We start from the raw sequence: 21018 nt of genomic DNA, 5'->3' as shown, positions 1-21018 counted from the left end.
GCACTTTTTGTGAGGAACATGGGGGCTAAGGAGGCTGAAAGTTCACACACTAACCTATGGGCAGGCCAGGAGAGCACCAGACTGACCCCCTTTAACCTACATAGCACAGGTAAAAATCTGACAGTTCTTTGTCTTCAAGGTCTTGGAGATGTGAGGTTACGGGAAGCTGAAGGCAGTGACAAAAGAATTCCACCAGGACCCCATAGTAGTGATTTTTGGAGTAAATGTAGTGAGTGAGGTCATTGCCCCCTGAACTAGCTATCTTGTGCATCTTCTGGCAGCATATTCATGGTAACAGATGGTTCAGTATAGAATGCAAAGCTTTCCCAGGAAATTGGGGAGTTAATTGAGTGCTTATCCTAAACTTGGTATTGCCATGACTGGTTTAAAGCTTGGGTGTAGTTAGATACAGTGATCTAAACATAAGGACACTACCTTGCTGGGATTTAATGTCCAACTCTTGTCCTATACCTTGTGTTAAGAAAAAGCTGCTAGAACATAATAGCAGTACTGTACACAGCCTTGCCATTGAGCAGGGAAAGGAGAAGAACGTAGCAACATCCTTTTTGTGGGAATTTACAGTTGGTCTTCGAACTATAAGTACTTTGCATTCATGGACAAAATAAATGGATATGAAATGCACCAAAAAATAAACTGCTGTACAGAAAGACTACTGAAACCAGTAACCATCTTTGCACATAGCCTCCACACATTTAGTTTATACCTCTAGTAGAGAGGTGGGCAAATTGTCTTTGCAAGCAGTTTAGTTTCAGTTTCCGACAGAAAGGTATGGGGACCCATGGGAGATGGTGGCAATTTTGGGGGGCATGGGAAAGCTGTAGAAGGCTGCAGTAGACAAAGGGCATGGGATTAGAGTTCCAGTTTGGGGTAATGGTAAAACACCTGTAAGGTGGTGAGATTCCTAGCTGTACAAGAGTTGTACCTACAAGCACTAGGTAGCCTGTTAGGACCATCTGGAGTACAAGGAGTACAAAATGATCTCTGATATAATGCAAAAACAACTATCCTCAAATGAATTACTTGGAGTGAAAAATTACTTATTTTTTTTGGCAGTGGAAAACTGTTTGGAGAAAAACTCTCCCTCCCCCCCCCCCTCAAAAGTTTTATCAGGCTTTCAGAGTATTTTTCATTTCTTAGGAATGGTGTGGGTTTTTTGGATCAATGTAGAATTTTAAAAATAGCAACATGAACTCCTACCACTTTTAAAAAGCTAATCAGTAGTTTTTATGCCAGGATAAATTCTTCTTATCTAACTTATATGAAGTCCTCTTTGGCTGCTGAGATAACTGCCTAGGAAGTCCTAAGAATAAAGAAAACGTCCTGAGTCTTATTTAAATAGCAGAACTCTTTGTAGGCCAAAAATGGTAAAAACGTTTTTCTTACCTTAAGATATTTATGTTATTTTTACTCTTTTACCTTGTATAACATTGCTACAAAAGAGTCTTCAGTAAATATTCTTTAAAAATCTTGTGAATTCAGTGGCTGCTGCAAGATACATATATCTCACACTTACTCAGTCTTCATGCAAAGCCCTGCATATACATTTGTGCTTTGTTGTCCACCATTAGGTTCCAAGTTTAATAGACCTCTTATTACTCTTTCTGCTGCAACACCCACAAAAATCTTATGATGTCTCTAGAATAAGGTTCTCCAACTGATATATCATATTTCAAAGGTGTGATACTGTATATAGTAAATGCAGTCTCCAGCTTATGTTTCAAAAATAGTTTGATGTCCTTCTTAAGTTTTGTATAATATTCTCTCAAAACCTAGTTTAGACTGATCTTGGGTCTAATCCCTAAAATCTTACTAGCTGTGCCCTGACATAATTAAGGATATGATTTAGGAAGCATCAGAAAGCTGCTGCTTAATTTTAATTTATGCAAGCACTGCTGCAAACTAACAGGAAATGCACAGTGCTATGAGGATAACTTTGGATGCACTCCTATTTAGAGGTCAAAAAGAGTCCAGAGCAGAGGAGAAGGGGAAAATTCAGCCATTATTTGAGCCAGTGTAGTAACTGGTTAGTCTAGAAAGTTATGCAGAGATCAGTTTTAAGGTAGACATGGCAGCTGTGAATTGGATATTTGTTACCTATGTTCTTACTCTAGGGTGTGCGTTATTAGTCTTGTTCATCAGCTTGGAAAGTTAATAACTTGCGTAATCCATGCAATTTGTTCTTTTTAAATTCCCTCCCTTCAAGTCCTGATGATAGTGTGTTCCAGTAAATCAACAGCAAAGAATTTTTTCCTTCCTGGTATTTGTCTGAAACTTCAAATAATGTTGTTTTATCCCTTACAAATTGAGAGCGACCAATAAGAGTTGGACACATCTCTCATTTCAAAGTTGGCAGGAGACTCTGTGAAATCCCACACACATACCTCTGCCAAGTGGAAAGGGAAAGCAAAATGAGGGAAGGAGAGCCACCGCTGTACTGTACAGTCGGCTGACAGGAGGTGCGTCAGCAGAATGACTCTGGCTTGACATAGTCAAATAGGAGATCGTGGGGGGCCACGTACAAATAATTAGGTTTATTTCTCCTCAGGGTTTTATTCATTGCTGGAAATGAAACATAAAACGGATGAAATAGATTAGGAATGAAGTCTGAGAGGACGATGTTCAAAAGCGTGCTTTTACTGTAACTATCTTCACTGGAAAAGAGGTCCCTAATGGTGGGTTTGCTTCTGTAGATTGGTCTCAGTCTTTTTAAAAACAATGACACAATGTTGGAAACTCTTCTTTTTTTCCCTTCTTTATTATTTTGGTCTTCAAACTTCACCTTCCATGAAGTACTTTATAATCATTTCCATGCTAATTATACACTGCATATTAACGATGCAGCAGGTGTAGCGCATAAAATGAAGATATTCAAAATTAGCCCCTCCCAATCAAACTCTAAACCTAATTTTGAGAGAGATATTTAGCTCAAAGTGAAAAATAAATAAAATAATTTAGTCTGAAAAACTTGTAGAGACACATTAATTCCTGAAATTGCTCAAAGACTGTTTTTCTTTGCACTGGAAGTCACCACCAGTAGGGAAGGATTCAGGCATGGTCCTTTTCTTGCATACCATGCTACAGATGGTGAGCCACTGGCAATTTTTTGATGGCCATAAGCTCCTGTAGTCCACTGTTAAGCATCTGCCTTTAAAAGCTGAAACGCCAGTAATGTTCTTCATTTTCTAGATACCTAAAGCCAAAGCCATTGCAGCATTCATCATCTTAGCAAGGAATTTGTGATATCTGAAGGAATGGAGATAGCATTAGAAATGAGGAAGACCTGAGTCCCCTGACATCAGTTAATTTCTGAACTGAGGAAGCTATCTAGCTGAAGCTAAGTGTATGAAGCTATCTTGAAATGATTTTGAAAAAAATAATTCACAAATGAAACAACTTTTGTGAATGAAACATTGTTATGGAAAATGTCGCTATCTTTTTATCTGGTCTGTGGATAGCCTCAGGAAAATCTCTGTCTTCCAATGGTAGTAATATTAATGTCATCCTTTCCCTCAGATAAGTTCATACCTCTGATATGTTAGATGTCTGTGGTAGAAATCCTGTTGAGGTTAACACCTTTCCACTGTTCCTGGGGCAGAAAGTTTCAGGAAAGACCCAGAAGGTGATGGGTGAAAGAGGGATCATCTGTTGAACAAAGAGTGAAAATGCTGAGTGACTGTCTCCTCCCCTGAGCAGAACGCATCCTGGACACCCCATGAGGTGAGAATCTCTTGAAAATAGTTCATATTCCTGGAAGTAAAGACAATCTTACAGGGTCTGTATCCAGAAGGAAACAGTATGATCCCGGCCTGTTCATGTGCTTCATTGTAAGCAATTTCCTCCTAACCCACTTATTTTTAAAAGATATGTAATATTCATCAGGGAGAGTAACCACAGACTTGAAGCGGATGGACAATTATAATACCTCTATAAAGTACTTTCTAAAGGGTACATATGCATGTAATTCCACTTGAATAATCAAAGTCCTTTTACAAGTAAAGAAAGTGTTTTAAAAGCAGCTGATGCCTTTCCTTTCCTTTCCTTTCCTTTCCTTTCCTTTCCTTTCCTTTCCTTTCCTTTCCTTTCCTTTCCTTTCCTTTCCTTTCCTTTCCTTTCCTTTCCTTGCCTTGCCTTGCCTTGCCTTGCCTTGCCTTGCCTTGCCTTGCCTTGCCTTGCCTTGCCTTGCCTTGCCTTGCCTTTCAGAATCACAGAATCGTCTAGGTTGGAAGAGACCTCCAAGATCATCTAGTCCAACCTCTGTCCTAACACTAACAAGACCTCCACTAAACCATATCACTAAGGGCTACATCTAAACGTCTTTTAAAGACCTCCAGGGATGGCGACTCAACCACTTCCCTGGGCAGTCCATTCCAATGCCTAACAACCCTTTCAGTAAAGAAGTTCTTCCTGATATCCAACCTAAACCTCCCCTGGCGCAACTTTCGCCCGTTCCCCCTCGTCCTGTCACCAGGCACGTGGGAGAATAGACCAACCCCCACCTCTCTACAGCCTCCTTTAAGGTACCTATAGAGAGTGATGAGGTCTCCCCTGAGCCTCCTCTTCTCCAGGCTAAACAACCCTAGCTCCCTCAGCCGCTCCTCGTAAGACTTGTTCTCCAGACCCCACACCAGCTTCGTTGCCCTTCTCTGGACTCGCTCGAGCACCTCCATGTCCTTCTTGTAGCGAGGGGCCCAAACCTGAACACAGTACTCGAGGTGCGGCCTCACCAGAGCCGAGTACAGGGGGACAATCACCTCCCTAGACCTGCTGGCCACGCTGTTTCCGATACAAGCCAGGATGCTGTTGGCCTTCTTGGCCACCTGAGCACACTGCTGGCTCATATTCAGCTGCCTATATACAACCAGTATTTCCAGGTTCTTCTCTGCCAGGCAGCTTTCCAACCACTCATCTCCCAGCCTGTAGTGCTGCTTGGGGTTGTTGTGCCCCAGATGCAGGACCCGGCACTTGGCCTTGTTGAACTTCATACAGTTGACCTCAGCCCATCAGTCCAGCCTATCCAGATCCTCCTGCAGAGCCTTCCTGCCCTTGAGCAGATCGACACATGCACCTAACTTGGTGTCATCTGCCAACTTACTGAGGATGGACTTGATCCCCTCATTCAGATCATCGATAAAGAGATTAAAGAGGACTGGCCCCATTACTGAGCCCTGGGGGACTCCACTAGTAACCAGCCTCCAACTGGATTTGGCTCCATTCACCACAACTCTTTGGGCCCCGGCCATCCAGCCAGTTTTTAACCCAACGAAGCGTACACCAGTCCAAGCCACGAGCAGCCAGTTTCTTGAGGAGAATGTTGTGGGAAACGGTGTCAAAAGCCTTACTGAGGTCAAGGTAGACCACATCCACAGCCTTCCCGTCATCCACCAAGCGCGTCACTTGGTCATAGAAGGAGATCAGGTTCGTCAAGCAGAACCTACCTTTCCTAAACCATTTTCTTTCCTAAACCCTTTCCTTTCCTTGCCTTGCCTTGCCTTGCCTTGCCTTGCCTTGCCTTTCCTGCCTTGCCTTGCCTTGCCTTGCCTTGCCTTTTCCTTATAGAAAAAAATATTTCTGTTCAAATACTTCCATTTTAATCTGACTTCTTACCTTAACTCTATGAAGCAGGTTGGCCAGGATTTTTCCCATTTGATGGAGAATCTATTGATTGTCCCTGAGATCAGGCTTTGCAAGCTCTCACACCTCAGTTGAAGGGACGGAGATGCTGATTCATTGACCAAGATCACAGAATCACAGAATCATCTAGGTTGGGAGAGACCTCCAAGAGGTCTTGTTGAACTTGTTGAACAAGGCCTTGTTGAACTTCATACAGTTGGCCTCAGCCCATCAGTCCAGCCTATCCAGATCCTCCTGCAGAGCCTTCCTGCCCTTGAGCAGGTTGACACATGCACCTAACTTGGTGTCATCTGCAAACTTACTGAGGATGCACTTGATCCCCTCATTCAGATCATTGATAAAGATATTAAAGAGAACTGGTGATATTAAAGAGAACTGAATATGTTAAAGAGAACTGAAGATCTTTCTGTGCTTCTTCTAGACAAAAAGCTATCTAGCTAGTGAAGCTAAAAAGTTGGTATAATGAAAATTGCAAAATGAAAATCAAACTATCTCGAAGAGTCTTAGTTGCTCAACTTTCACTTGCAGTTCACTTGCAGTTGCTTTCAACTTTGCAGTGTCAGAACTTAGTTCCCTATATTAGTTCTTATCATAGTGGATTTTCCTAGAGCAAACAGGTCCTAAAATTCTACTCTGGGCACTTCCTTCCTTCCAAAATAAAACTATAATTTTGAATTGAAAATTGTTAAGAAATGAATATGTATACCAATTTTGTCACAGTAAGTCAGATATAACTGAAAAATCTCCTCAACAAAACAAAATTATTTTATAGCTCTCTCCATGATTTTTAGTCCATTTTTGTTACTAAAGACAATCCAACATAAACATTGAACTGTTAGCATTTTCTTTAAAATAGAAACTACTGTACTTCACTAACACACTTCTCATACTCTTTGCATGGATGACGCGAGGGTAGTCTGCCTAGTGGCACAGGAATAGGGGCACCCACAGCAGGTTTACAGGCTGGTTAAATCTGCTCTCACTAAAACTGAGTGTCACGGCAAAATGAGATAAAGTAAACAGTGTAATACTTATTATTTCTGCTGCTCTTCCTTTAAACTTAAACATATGACATCAAAGTAAGGGGAAGTAGGAAGTCCCACATTAGTCAACAAAAGCTTTATCCTCTTGCAATACAAAAGCTGCGAACTTCCTTTGACCACAATGTAATTTGCTGAATGCTTGTGCTCTTACCACATACAAATGAATGGTATTGCAAAAGGTAGGACAGAAATTCTGAAAGATGGATATCCTGTTTTACTTGGGGCAAGAAAAAACATGCTCATATAAGAAAATGAAAGCAAGCTATGTGGTAATGAATTCAGCCATTAGTTCAATAAAGCACTAGCAAATTAAAACCACAAGTCAGTCTAAAAAAGTTCTCTGCATTTTTTTTTGTTTGTTAAGATGTCTTATTGTAAATGTTTTCTTTCTTTCTCTCTTTTTATTTTTTTTTATTTTTTTATTTTTAATGTATAGTGTCTTGTTGCATACTTTATTATGGCTCAGTAGGTATACTGGTTTGACAGAATACGCTGGCTATCTCTAAGACTCCTAAACAAAACTGGATATTTTTCCAAGAATTTTGGCTGTCCTAATCTTTATGCTGTTTTAAAAATCTTTCACCATGAAACATTGTTTTAAAGTGCTTTTTCCTCTATTTTGGCCAATGGCATGATCCCCTGAAGTAAATTTTCTAATCCTGTGAAAATACAACTTTTTCATTTGCCATTCTGAGACAAGATTTTGATAGATCAGCCATAGTTAGAGGAACAATTTCTGTCTGCATCAGTGTAAAAATGGCACCAAGTGTTTGTGGAAGTATGCATAGGTACCGGAGACAGATTTCTCTGTATGGCAAACTCACAGTCATTGCAGTCTTCCCTTGGTGCGCTCTGTGCAGTGATAGCTTTGTGCATGATCTCTAGAAAACCTTCAGCATCTGTAGTCTCACAAGTCTCACTGGATTTGCACTAAACCATGTAGCAGAAGGAAGGGTTATTAGGTAGCATGTAAGAAGAGCCCAAGCATACATCCACGGTTCCCTGAGATATTCCTTCAGGTTCCAATGATCTTTGGCTCAGTGACTTCAGGAACCTGCTGTTTTGTCAAACTGAGAACCCTTGATGATCAAATTAATGAGAAAAAGATATTCAAACATATTTTGAATCCATCTAAGCTTTTAGCTGCCACAGCATCCTGTGGAAAGGAGTATCACAACCTCAGTATGTACTGTTTATTTTTAACTTTCAGCTTATTATTGTCTTTTTAAACTCTCCTCCCTTCTGAGTTTGTATGAAAAGAGACAATTTTTCACCTTTTCTGCACCATTGTATGGTTCTATAGACCTCTGAAGTTCCCTTTTCAACTATCCCCTCCCCAGGCTGAACAGTCCTAACATTTTTAATAATTTCATATTTAGAAGCTATCCCATACATTTGATTGTCCCTGTTAGTCCTTGCAGTACTCCTTTTTGGTTATTTCATCTCTTTTTAAAAATACTTGACTATGAAAGAATTTAAAATGCAGGCACACTTTAAATTTAATTGGTGAGATAATAATAGTTTCTGTCATACTCTTCTTGACGATTTTTTAAAAAAATTATTTTTATTTAACGCAGTCCTACTGGGTATTTAATGGATGTTTTCATAGCCCTTTCTGTTATAACCCCAAGATCTCATTCCTGAGCAATAATGTTTAGTTCAAAGCTCATCATTCTGTTTGTGAATTTAGGATTTTTATTCAAACAAATTTATCCACAAGCACTTTAATCTCCCAGCAATTCAGGACTGCTTCTGTAGTTTTTCATAATTAACCCATGTCTTTATTACTCTTAAAAAGTGTACATAAAATATATAGAAATGCTTTACTAAGTCAGAGAAATGGTCTGCCTAGTTCAGTGTTCCGTCTCTAACAAGGAATCTAGGTGATGACATGTCATTGCCTTGTCAATTCCCCTGTTGATTTAGAGATATATTGTCCCTGGATTTGCCTGACCCTTTTCTGCACCTGCTGATGCTCTCTGCCTCAGCAATTTTTCATGCCAACAATTTCCAGAGTGTCACTACTTTCAGCACGAAGAGTTAGAATAGTGTCATCAGCAAATATTGCTACTGAAGTATTTTGAAGCATTTGACCTTTTCCCCATAATGCTGGAATATATGACAAAGCGAAGGCTCTAACACAAATGAGTGGGATTCATTGGTGATTTCCTCCACTGAGAAAAAGACTATTCTTTGTGGTTTCTTATTGTTTAATCATTGCTTACCCATGCAGAATCCTTTATTTTTACCTTATTGAAACTTTGTTCCTTTAAAAGACCATGTCAAATGCCCTTTGGAAATGTAAGTGGACTATATCAACTGGATCTGCCTAGTTAGTCTACCTGCTCATAGACTTCTTCAAAGAACCCCAATAGATTTGTGAAGCATAACTTTCAATTTGGAAAGCATTTGTTGAGTCTTTCTTGGCATGACATATGTATCTGTTTTTACCCATTTATTTGACTTTTTTTTTTTATACCAGTTTCCCTAGCATGTGGATACTGTGACTTAAACTGACATTGCTCCAAATAATGTGGCTTCAAGAGATCAATGATAAACTGTACTGTATACGGATACATGATGTACATACACACACTACTACATACATATATATACATCAAATTGAATTCATTTTTATATACTTATATATACAAAATATATAAGAAAAATATTATACGTTATTATAGTTATTATAAAATATATGATATAATAATTATATATCTGTATAAATATATGTATTTTAACAAGGCATTTCCCCCTTTCTACTGTAACCAGATATCCTGCAATTGCAAAGATGATTTTAGAGAGTGACATGATTGACAATTTTATGAAACTTTTCATGGAATTATGAAATTCATACTGGAATAATTCTGATTTGGGGATTTCCCTAGGAAACATCAACTCTTAGTAAAACCCACTGGAGAATTTGCATACAGTTGTAGAGGAAGGAATAGTACCATGCAACAAGTATGACTCCAATGGCATTTCCATCATCACAATTTCCTTTTTTCCACAACTCATTAAAAAAACAACAACGAAGAGACTCTTTTTCACTGAACTGCCTCTAATCATTCATGAAGTTGAAATAGGCTTGTGTGTAAGGCATGTTTTAGCATTGATGAGGAGTACAGATGGATCATGTAGCACATGAACCCTTCCTGGCTAGCACATGTTCCCAGGAGCATTGGTATCTTAGAGTCCTCTGTTTTTTGTTGGAGGTGATGCCAGCACAGAACCTGTCCCCACATCACAGCTGAAAACAACGGGAGTGCCCACTTACAGTAATGCCGTAATATTAAGGACACACGTAACTCTCAGGAGGATCCAAGGCCACAGACTTTGTGAGGAAGAACATTTGGACGATAACAACTGCTCACACAAGAAGTAACAAGAGCATGTCCAGGAATCAGACGATCAACTGTATAGCACTGAATCTCAACTGAATCATGCTGGAACTTTGCAAGGAATGGTGTGCATGTCTTCAGTTTTAGATACAGCCTTATTATTTCTGTTCTGTAAAGTAGTGTATGTGTGAAACATTTTTCTTTGATAAGATTATCACTTACAAAATTAATTATAACTGTTTCCAATCCATTGAAATTTATCATTTTTGTTATTTAAATCATTTGCCATTTTGACGTGTATTGACTCTCACGTTTATGACGTGAATGTAAAAGAAATGTCACCATTTGAAATATTAACAAGAGGACTTTGTATTTTCTCCATTTTAGAGGATGTTGAAGCAAATACATAAGAAACTATAGTCTTTACAGTTTGAATAACGTTGTGGTTTGTGAAGAAAAAGATTTCATCACACTTGAGGAGTTGAGAAATGGTAGTATGTGAATAAGAAAAATAGTGTCTAGACATTACTTTTTTCTCCCTCAATGTAGTTATTCCATTAACCTAATTTATTTGTGTTTTATTTAGTGAATGCAGATCCCATTCCTTTAGCAAGGAGGCCACCCAACTTCATTGTTCATATGCACACTTTACAAAGGCACTTCTTGCATCCTCTTTTAACACATGGCTCCACTAAAGCTGCTCTAACATTGACCAGCATGCGCTAGAAGAGCAATTTAACTTGTTGATTTAATGCACTGTTTACCTCCAACAGATTTGGATCTGTGATGTAGTGGTCAGATTTAGAAATAGGTCTGGGAAAAGCTTCAGTACTCAGCGCAAAGCTGTGTGTAACAAAGAGGAACTTTGCTCTTGGAATCCCATTTGGGCTCATTCTGATGAGGGACTCCTTTGCTCATCAGTAGACCTGGACTCGTGGTCTAATCACCTGCTTCTGGGTACTTGTGTCTATCCAACTGACTTCAGTACTCCTTAGCTGTACCCTCCTCTCCTGTAGGTAACACTACATTCTGCCTAGGCCCTGAAGGCTCTAATAGGCTTAAATTACCTTGACAACCCTCATCTGGACCTCCACCCCACACACCCACTGCCCATGGGCCCAGGAGATCTATTTAAGCTCAGGCCCAGGCTTTCAATCCCTATCTTGAGCTATGTTGTGCTTTCAGGATATTTTTTTCAGTACTCTTTTTTTTGGTTATTTTTTGGATTTCTTGGTTTAACCTTGGATTTGACTTTCTACCTTGCCTTTGCCTGATGGTTGCTGGTGGGACCTGTGGCGGTCATGGCTCCTGCTCATAGGTCTGTGCTCTCTTGGTAAGTTCTCTGCCTGTGCTGACCTTACCCTTGACTCATGCTTCATGATAGAGCAGCTCTCTTCTTGCTGCCTCCCACAGACTAGGAGGCTTAGGAAAATGGGAGACCAGATAGCAGACCTTACTGGTGAAAGCTAAGGACAAAATAAAAGCCACTGAGTACTTCAGTCTACTTCATGTCTTCTGTAACTGGTTTCCTTGCCTCATTATGCAGCATGGCTGTGTCTTCCTTAGACTTCATTTTGTTACCAACGTGCTATAGAACTCCTTATTACTGACCTACATATGCCCTGCAAGTTCCAACCCAGAGGAGCTTTGGCCTTTCAACTTCACTCCTGTGAATTGAAGCAATATTCGTATATTCCTCCTGGGCAGCCTGTTTCTGCTTCAACCTTCTGCGTGCTTTTATTTTGCATTTGTGCTCAGCCAGGAATGGACTGAACTTTCTATGGGGCCTTTCTCCCACACTTGCTTTCTGCATGTCAGAATGGGCTGTGCTTTACTTTGAGGAGGCTGTTCTTGAAGACCAGCCATTTGTCCTTGCATCCTTTTTCCTTTAGGGTAGTCTCTCATGGAATGCTGACAAGATCCCTGAATAAACCGAAATCTGCTCTTCTGAAGTTAAGAGTTCTGATTCCACCACTTGTCTTGCACAATCTTTTCAGGATCTTAAACTGCAAAATCTCATGTCCTTTGTAAACTCCAATTGTATAATGTATCCTCTGTAACCCTAACGAGGCTGTATCTCTGGGTACTTGCACAGACTTGTGTTTATTTTCTAAGCTGTGTGGATCTGTATACAGACACCTGAAATTGTATGGGGTTAACCCTGCCACCAGAGATGTGGAGAATGGCACCACCTGCAGAAGTCCTGCTTGAGCTGAGATCTCTGCACTGGGTGCCAGGTGCTGCTTCTGTAGATGGTGAAGGTTGCCTCCAGTGGTGCATCACCACTACTGCTGCACAGTCCTGAGGGATCCTGAGCTTTTCTACACCTCTGCTCTGCCTGGTCTCGCTGACAAGGTGCTGGGGCTCTTGGACTAGAAGTCAGCTGGAGGCAGAGGTGTAGAGAGTCTCCAGCCAGGAAGCAGTCCGAGAATCCTGGCTGCTAGAGGTGACAAAAGGAAAAGGATTCAGAAACTACTAGCATCAGTAAGCTATCAAAAGATGATCCTAAATTGCTCTGAGTAGTCTTCATTTAAAGGTAAACTTAAAGCTTTGGGAGAAATAGCTTTATTATTTCAAGTGGCAGAAATTGTTTTACATCAGCAAAAAACACTAATACAAATGCAACATTCATTTGAAAAGTTATTTTTAATAAATGCCCTGCTTTTTCCCTCAAAGAGATCAAGTGCCTGTGAGCCACAGTGCCTTGTGTGGCTGCAGTCTGCATTTCTTCTGTGCATTAGAAGTCTGTTGATAGTTCTTACCAAAGACTGGGAAAGCTGGCTGTTACCATGTAGGAATGGGACACAGCTAACTTCTGGGATGGACTGTGCTAGCTCCAAACTCTCCTCCCCTGTTGCACCATTTCAGTGTAAATCAAATTTATTTCCAGGCTCTCCTGCAAAGCAGACGCTCCTTGCTGAGCAGAAACTGCAGCTTTTGAGACATCAGCTCACTGTAGGAGATATCCTAAGGGGGTAATGGAGTTAGCACTGGACAGAAATATGAATACCAAGTCAAAGTAGTATGTACTTCCAGTGTGAATCTACAGTTAAAATGTCAGTCCCTCACAGTGGTGCTGCCTCTTCTGATCTGTAAACAGAGCTTCAGTGTATGTTTTTATCTGCAGGAAAGATTGTAGGTTTTCAATATTTTAGTCCACTCATTTTCTAATGCAAAGCCAAATTCTATGAAATGGCCGTTAGCTACTATTCCTGCTTGGACATGAGCAGCGTTTTTGTCCTAGAATTCAGTCCTGGTCCCTGCTGTGCCATTGTGGGCCATGGTTTGCTGGACCACACCTCAGATGTCAGTTAGGTTGAACTGGGAATACTAAGAAGTTTTATAAGGCAGGTTTTGTGTGTGGAAGATAGATGATAAAGCAGCTGAAAATAAGGATAAAATAGCCCTAACTTCACAGAAGTAAAGTCCAAAATGCTTTAATTTGCCTTTGGTGAATTCCAGGAAAATATTTTTTTCATTTGGTGTTAACCTGACTTACGTGAATAACAGCTAAATAAAGAAAAAAACATAAACAGTCTTATAATAATCTAATAAAATAAAACAACATCCCCACAGCTCTCAGGAGATTTAAAGTACTAATATGTGTTTAATGGAGGGGCTAAAAAACATAGTTGCGTGTAATTATGGCAGGAAAACAATCCCAAAGCTGAATTGCAGAGCTTCCCTAAGGTGGCAGTCAGTATGGTATGCCTAGGGAGAAAGAGGAGAGCAGGCTTTGCACTGCATTCTTCATATGCCTTCTGACAGAACCTTTCCAGCCCCACCTCGCTTGGGGCCATAGGCTCTTTGAGCCCCGGCTATCCAGGTTACGAGGATCCCCAGAGGCTGCCCCTGAGCCAGAGCAGATGGTAAGTGCAGCCGGCATTTCCACTTACTGTCAGCACTGGCTCCCTGTGGCAGCTGCTTTCCAGCCCCAATTCACCTGGAGCTCTAGGCTTCTTCCCTCACCCTGAAGCTGTACAGTTGTCAAAGCCATCAGTCTTTCAATTAATTGCTTGGGGATTTCTTGCAAGTATTTTCCTCACGTCCCAGTTCTAAAAACATTTTTTTTCCTTTCACTTTAAGCATCTTAAAGCCAGTTTACTTCTCATCTGAAGTTTTTAAAAAACAATTTAAATAATGAATGTACGGGAAAAATCTCTGCGGTTTGAAGCTGCATCTTTGTGCTCCCCTGAGCTGCTCGTGTCGGAATGCCCCACAGCTGGCCCTGCCTAGGGCGAGCATCCTTCCCCTGCCCCTTCTCCCGGGAGCGCACACACGGCGTGCAGAGGCACCGGAGCCGCGGCGGACGCTAGGTGGTGCCAGATGCCCGAGCATCCCCGGCTCCGCTCTTCTCCGGGCTCCTCTCGGCCGCTGCAGGCGTTTCTGGTAGCGCCTTGGGAGCCCGTGGTTTGCTCCTCCAGCAGCGGGGGTCCGAGGAGTTTAATTAAAGCCAGAGCATGCCACTTATCACTCTCGCTTACCTTCAGCAATAAATGCTTAGGTCACAGGAAAGCAGATAGTGAGGTCACGGTAAGGAGATAGGAATCTAAATATTGATTAGTTATAAATAATCCTTTAGATACTATTATTGAAGTACTACCACAGCCCACAGCTGAATTTTTCATGGCAGCAAACTTTCAATAGCAGCGAATTGAGTTACTCGGCCAAACGTACCCTCAGGGTCAGCTTTGCAGAGGATGGCTGCTCAGTGGTGCAAAATACGTCCCCTTTAACCTGTTTAAGGTCAGGAACCAGAATCACATGTCTCATCAAAACAGGTTATCAAAGGTGATTAGTACAGCACAAGCATGGATTCCCAGAGTGAGCAGTAAGCAAGATAGCTCTCTGGTCCCATCCTGAAACACGAATGGGCCTTGGAAATCTTTCTCCTGGGAGACATCACTGGGTGACAAAATCTAGGCCAAAGCTCTTTACGCAAATAGGTAGAGGGGAGAGGAATTGATGGGGGTTGCAAGAAACCTTCTGGATTAATTTAAAACCATTTTTAGGAATAAGAAGATTCACTTGCCAAAAATGCCAAGTGGGCTGCATTAACAGAGACCAGTAGAAAGGCACAATGCAAATTAAATTAAGCAGAGAAAAATGCTAAGTTCCTCTTTTTCAGTCATGCCCTTTGGTCAAATAGTGAATCATTTTATGATTAGAGTTTGTGCTTTATTCTGTGGAGCACTCTGAGACGCTGAGCTCCCTGCATCACCATCAGCTAGGAGAAATTGCTAGAACTGGTGAGGAAAAAGAAAAGAATTTCAGATAGAGTATTAAAAAGTTCTGCATGAAATGCTATTTCTGTGTTAAAATGGAAAACTCCAAATACATTGGAGTATTATTGAGAATGCATCTGGTTTGTTCCTTTTGTGGCTGTGGATGGCAGAACCCCTGCCTTGTTGTCTGGCTCGGCCACCAAAGGAGTCCTATGTTGGCTGTGCTTGATGACAGGTGAAGTCTTGTGGCAATTTAAATTCAGCCACCCAAGCTATAAATCCTGCTTGGTATTGCAGCAAAGTTTTAACAACAGTTCTGTCTACCTCTTGGATTTGCTTCTTAGTTACATAATTCATTCTGTGCAAAAACTTAGGGAGAAAACATGAAATTACAGTATTTTCAAAGTTAGCTAAAACTGGAACAAGTCCATAGGTGACAGTAAAACAGATAATGTGTTTGAATTTAAATTAGCAAAACACAAAATGACACAATTATTTAACATTATTGCTAATTTAGTGTGTATACATATATTTATAAAAGATTGGCTAGGAGGGTGCAAAGCAGACAGTAAGGCTGGAATGGGGGCTGTAGGTTCTTGGGTGACTCAGGACAAGACTCCTTCCCTATCACAGCTAATAGGTGTGACTGTAAAAGATGACTGCTACAAACTGTAGCTGATCCATTGATTCCAGATGTGCTCAACAATTAGTAGGTAGATATGTTATTTACAATATACTACTCAAACTAAAGGAAATTGTTATGATACACTAATAGTTCCGAAAGATTGTTTTCTAGTTAGCAAAAAGGACAAAGTCAGACATTCAGTAGTGGCAAAGCTTTATTCGTCTGTAGTTTTGTGATGGTTCTGTAACAATTCTGTATTAATTTGAAATGGTTTATAATCCACCAGGACAAGATTTGAATAACCACGTGTCAAGGCAAAAATATTGTGGTGAAGCAACGAGCAAGCCAAATTAGGCACAAACTGTGAAGACGACCATGCAGGATATGAAGAAAAGAAATTAAGGTATGTTGGAAAGCTAAAGTGAGCAGTGGTAGGGGTTTAAGCGAATGCTTTAACTGGCAATTTGCAGTTGGAGCATGGGAAATGCCAGAATACTTCATAACGTAATGTTGCATAGTATAGTAATTAGTACGTATATTATATTGCATGTTATAATTATGCAACATTATGATACCAATTTTATGTAATGTAATATGGCTGTAACTCTATAATTGCAGTAAATTATAATATTCCATACACTAACACATAAGTCAATAAGATTCTAAAGCATGTGGAGCAGGGCTGCACAAATGTGTTTTTCCTTTCTAATGGGCTTCTTGGAATATTTGGGCGATCCCAAAGTAATGGGACCAAAATCCAAAAATGAATTCCTTGTCACTTCACCTCACATTTCTCATCAGTTTTACATCAGCTTCTATCTGTGGCAATGTTTAGCAGTAGATGTACATCACAGAATGATCTGCTGCCGAAGCTGCCAGCTAATGCCACTAGTTACCCATGATAGTCTCACATACCTAGTATTTACAGGCCTGAGCTCCAGACACAAGGCTGCGTCTAGACTGGCTGAAAGGGCAGAAAAAAAGAGGCATTTTGTTACTATGTCCCATTATTTTTCAGAGCTGGTAAACTCTTGGTTCTTAGCTCCAGTAAGCCTCCTCCTAAGGAAAGTATGCTTTGCTCTAGGCACTTTGAATGCATGAATCACTTTTACTGTATGCCTTACATGTAAAAATATTATTATTTAAATCTAAGATGGCTTATTAGTAAAATTGTTCAATAAACACTGCTGCATAATTCATTTCATACACTGGAAGCTTTTAAGTCTAATGTGCTACACAATGTACTGCGTGCCTTCAGTGGAATACAAATACAGGCAGTTGTTCTTGTCTTCAGTAGTGTTGGGCAGGTCTTTAAAACATCACAGTTACTGCTGTCCCAAGCTCTCAGCTCTTGGTGTGCAGTTACCCACCTGCAGTTCCCTGCCAGGCTCTCAAATATCTGGAGAAAATGCAGGTGGAAGTTTGCAGCTGTCAGAAATGCTTACTCAGAGCATCATTATGTCTATGAGGTCCTTGGTTGGGTTCTACTGATGTGTTTACAGATCCTGAAAGAATGTTTGTCATTGGCATCATTTGCTTTCAATAAATGTTCTTAAGGTTATATGTTGAGCTGTTTCAGGAAATAATTAAATTTTTATGTTTCTTACGTAAGTTGGCAGCTACCTCTCCTACATCCCTCCTCATCAAATACAATAAAATAGAGATTGTTTCTGCTTTCTCCATATTTTGTGTCGTCTTTCAGATAATTCTTAAAGGTTAGAAGCTTAAATGGTGTGTGATTGTGCTAGAACTTATTTTGATATTGAGATGACAATACTGAGTAAATGAGGATTTACATCAGCAATGTTACTGATGGTCACTGCATTACAAAAGGGAGTTGCTGTACATGATTTTTTTAAAAAAACAATTTTGACATGGAGAGTATATTCATTTTTTCAGATGTCAAAACTGGCACACCTTGCCCTCTGCAGACTGGAATGCTCATTTTCTTTTTGCAGGTGCCCATTTTTATACATGGTAATACAGACAAAGTGCGGGAACAAGAATAACTCAGCACTTACTAGTCTGTGCAACTGAGGAATTCAATTACTAGGAATGTTGATTAACAACACTCCTACAAAGTTCCTTAATTCTTGGTCTTGCTCAGCATCTGCATAGCCTGTACCAGGTAGTTTCACAGCTTAATCATGCTTTGCTTTGCACCCATTATCTCCTCTTATTTTTCAGGTAGTCACTTCTTCTTGTGTTGGAAGACTGTGAGCAACCATTCACTTTCTTTATGCCACTTATGATTTTAGAGGGTTTATCTCATTGTTTATGAGTCCTTTCTCTTCCAGACTGAGGAATACAAAGACATCAGATCAAGATCTCTGACTTTTTTTTAATGCATGTGCCTGTAACTTGCAGCTGTGTGAGGCAAGCACTGAAGAGAACTCACTCTGTCAAGATATCACAAAAAAACAAACTATGAACAGCATTGGAAAAACATCTCTGGAATATTAGAATTTTGCAGTAAATTTCATAAGAAGTCTGATCTTGGGAAACTGACTTAACTTTGATTAGAATTAAATGAGCAATTTCATGCTGATGGGATGTAGGCAATGGTTATTAATTATTCATTTGATCTGTTTCAGAGTGCTTTGATCCTTGCAGAAGCAGAGTTGCATCAGTAAGGCCTCAGCCATATAGGTATTGGATATTTATGATATTCTGTGGTGTTGGATAGTTACGGCTGCATTACTGAATACTGATTTCTTAGTTAAGTATGTTGCTGCTTCAGCTGCATACAGGGAAAGAGAGCCAGACTGCAGCCTTTTGTATTTTGGTTCAATTTCTTTGATTGCCTCTCTTCACCTTTCAGAAGAGCAATGCGTTGGCTGAATGACTTGTATTTGAAATCTGTCTTTATGTTGTTGCTAAAGAACCTAAGCTGCTGCTGTGCTGAAACCTGGCAGTCTTACATTTGTCAGCAGCATGAGGAAAGACATGAGAGAGGCATGGAGAACAAGGTGGAACTGGAGCCTGTGGTAGAAACAGTCACTGTCCTCTTCAATAATTGGAAAGGGATGAGGTCCTACAAAAGCAAAAAGACAGATTCAAATGATGTTCAATGGCTGTCAAGTTTTATAGCCTTAAGAGCAGTTAATGGATCCCTCCTGCTTTGCCTTTGATTGATCTCTGCATGGTCCACACTTGTTCCAGGCATTGGCACCTCCAACGCCTTTGGGTTCTGTTGGGGAACCTTGCCATAGCAGCTCTGCTACTCAGAATCTTGCTCCCTTTTCCTTGTCTCTCCTATACTTGGTTTAGTGTCTCCTACACTTGGTTTATATCCATTATTTTTAAAACATCACCAGTTTAAAACCTTTGTCAGTGCTTTCATTTTAGATGTCCTGATGTTAACTTGGTACAACACCCAGAAGAGCACACTGAGCAAACTCTGCTCTATGTGCATGGTTGCTTAAAGCAAGCATAACATGGCACAGCTATCAGAGGTGGTGATTTCACCCTCCTTTTTCATTCCTTTCATGGCAGCAGTATTCCCCTGACACGAGCAAAAGCCATTTGTGTGGTCACACTGTGCTGGAGGGGGGAACTGGTTACTGGTCTGATTGTTTTAGCTAATTTTCAGCTGGATCAGTTTTTCATCCTGATTCTCTATAAGCAACAGAGAGGCAAGGATGTGGGCCAAGAACAGTGCCCCAGGAGGTGGAGAATTTGACTTTCCTTTCATGGAGATCCAACTTATGTCACGATAAAGAGTTTGTGAGCCTGTAAGAGTATGCTTCTGACGGTCACAGGCAAGCTAACCTTGCATTAAAAACATTACATATGCCCTGCCAAGTCATTGTAGTATCTAACTACATATAATGACTCTGTACCTAATTACAACAGCACAACTGTGTATTCAGAAAGGTAGTAATTGAAATAGGCTATGGTAAGAATTGTTCAGATTTATTTTCTAAATTTCCTTTTCACCTCTTATACAGAGTGGAGAATCACTTTAATCTGATATTGCTTTTTACAGGAGTAAAGGTGCCCAAGAAGGTCTGAAAAAGGAAAATACTAATTTTCTCCCTATGCTTTGACAAATGAATTAAAGTGGAAATACCATTTGGAGGTCAAACATAAGAACTAACTGACATTTTTTAACTGCTTTGGAAAATGCAAAACAGCAGTACAGCAGTTCAGGAATCTTCCCTCTTGCAACCTTCCTCCCCCAAAAAAGTTCCAATAGGTTTTGGAGGGTTGGGAAGAATTTCTATGGTCAGACAAAAATGATTTAGGTGCCTTAAAGAATTGCCTACCTTGTCTGTACTGTTGGTGCATTTTGCTTGAATGGTATTTTTTTATGCTCCTGTTTTTATTATGGCATTTCCTACTGAGTTCATTCTAGACTGTAGAAGTTGTTTAGCCCATAACTGCAGGTTTTAGGGGTGTTTTTAGATATCATTAGCCTATACTAAGGACTGCTTTCAAGGTAAACATAAAATTCTTGTAGTCGGCTGAATAGCCTTTGGGGCTTGTTATAAAGAAATTTCTGTTTAAAGACTGGTACTCTATATTTTAATAACCAGGTCAAGCAGAAGTAAAACAGTGTGTTTTTTTTTCTTGGATGTTTTTTAAACCACAGTTGTGATATCACTCATTATTCACTTGAGATGACATTAGAATAAGTTAATATTAAAATATTTAAATGTAGAAAAAAGAGTTTGAAAATTTACAAAAATTGATCACCCAAGATACAACGTTGGTGTTTCATTATTCACAGATCTCTGAGTTGCTGGACTGAGGTACCTCATTACCAATTTTTCTTTAATGCTGACTGGACTGTATTCAGGCAGCATTGTGTACAAACTATTTAATAACAACTTTTATCAATAGCCTAAGTTGCATGTGCAAACTGGAATACCCTTCACCTGCAAACTATAGCAATTTAGGCTTCCTAGAGATGTGGTTGATGCCCTAAGCCTGGCAGTGTTTAAGAGGCATTTAGGTAACAATCTTAATATGCTCTACCTTTTGGTTAGCTCCGAAGTGATAAGGTAGGTGGACTTGATTTTTCTAGGTCCTTTAAAACTGGAACCAATCTGTTCTAGAATTTTATTAAGAAACCAAACAAACATAGAAGAGAGAGGATCAGTTTTTCTTGAAATGTGTGACCTGAA

General features: G+C 40.1%; 1 long non-coding RNA gene across 1 annotated transcript; it reads left to right on the top strand.

Moving 5' to 3' along the window:
• Positions 1-3420: 3420 nt before the first annotated feature.
• LOC121065840 lies at positions 3421-20631 on the top strand. Its single transcript, XR_005817350.1, has 4 exons — positions 3421-3738; positions 9471-11372; positions 16176-16292; positions 18077-20631. It is a non-coding gene; the product is annotated as an uncharacterized LOC121065840 (long non-coding RNA).
• The last annotated feature ends 387 nt before the right edge of the window (positions 20632-21018 follow it).

Source organism: Cygnus olor, chromosome 2 (assembly GCF_009769625.2).
Source record: "Cygnus olor isolate bCygOlo1 chromosome 2, bCygOlo1.pri.v2, whole genome shotgun sequence".
In the NCBI taxonomy this organism is placed as follows: domain Eukaryota; kingdom Metazoa; phylum Chordata; class Aves; order Anseriformes; family Anatidae; genus Cygnus; species Cygnus olor.
Note: the sequence above shows the minus strand (reverse complement) of the source record. Positions and strands in the feature narration are given on the sequence as shown.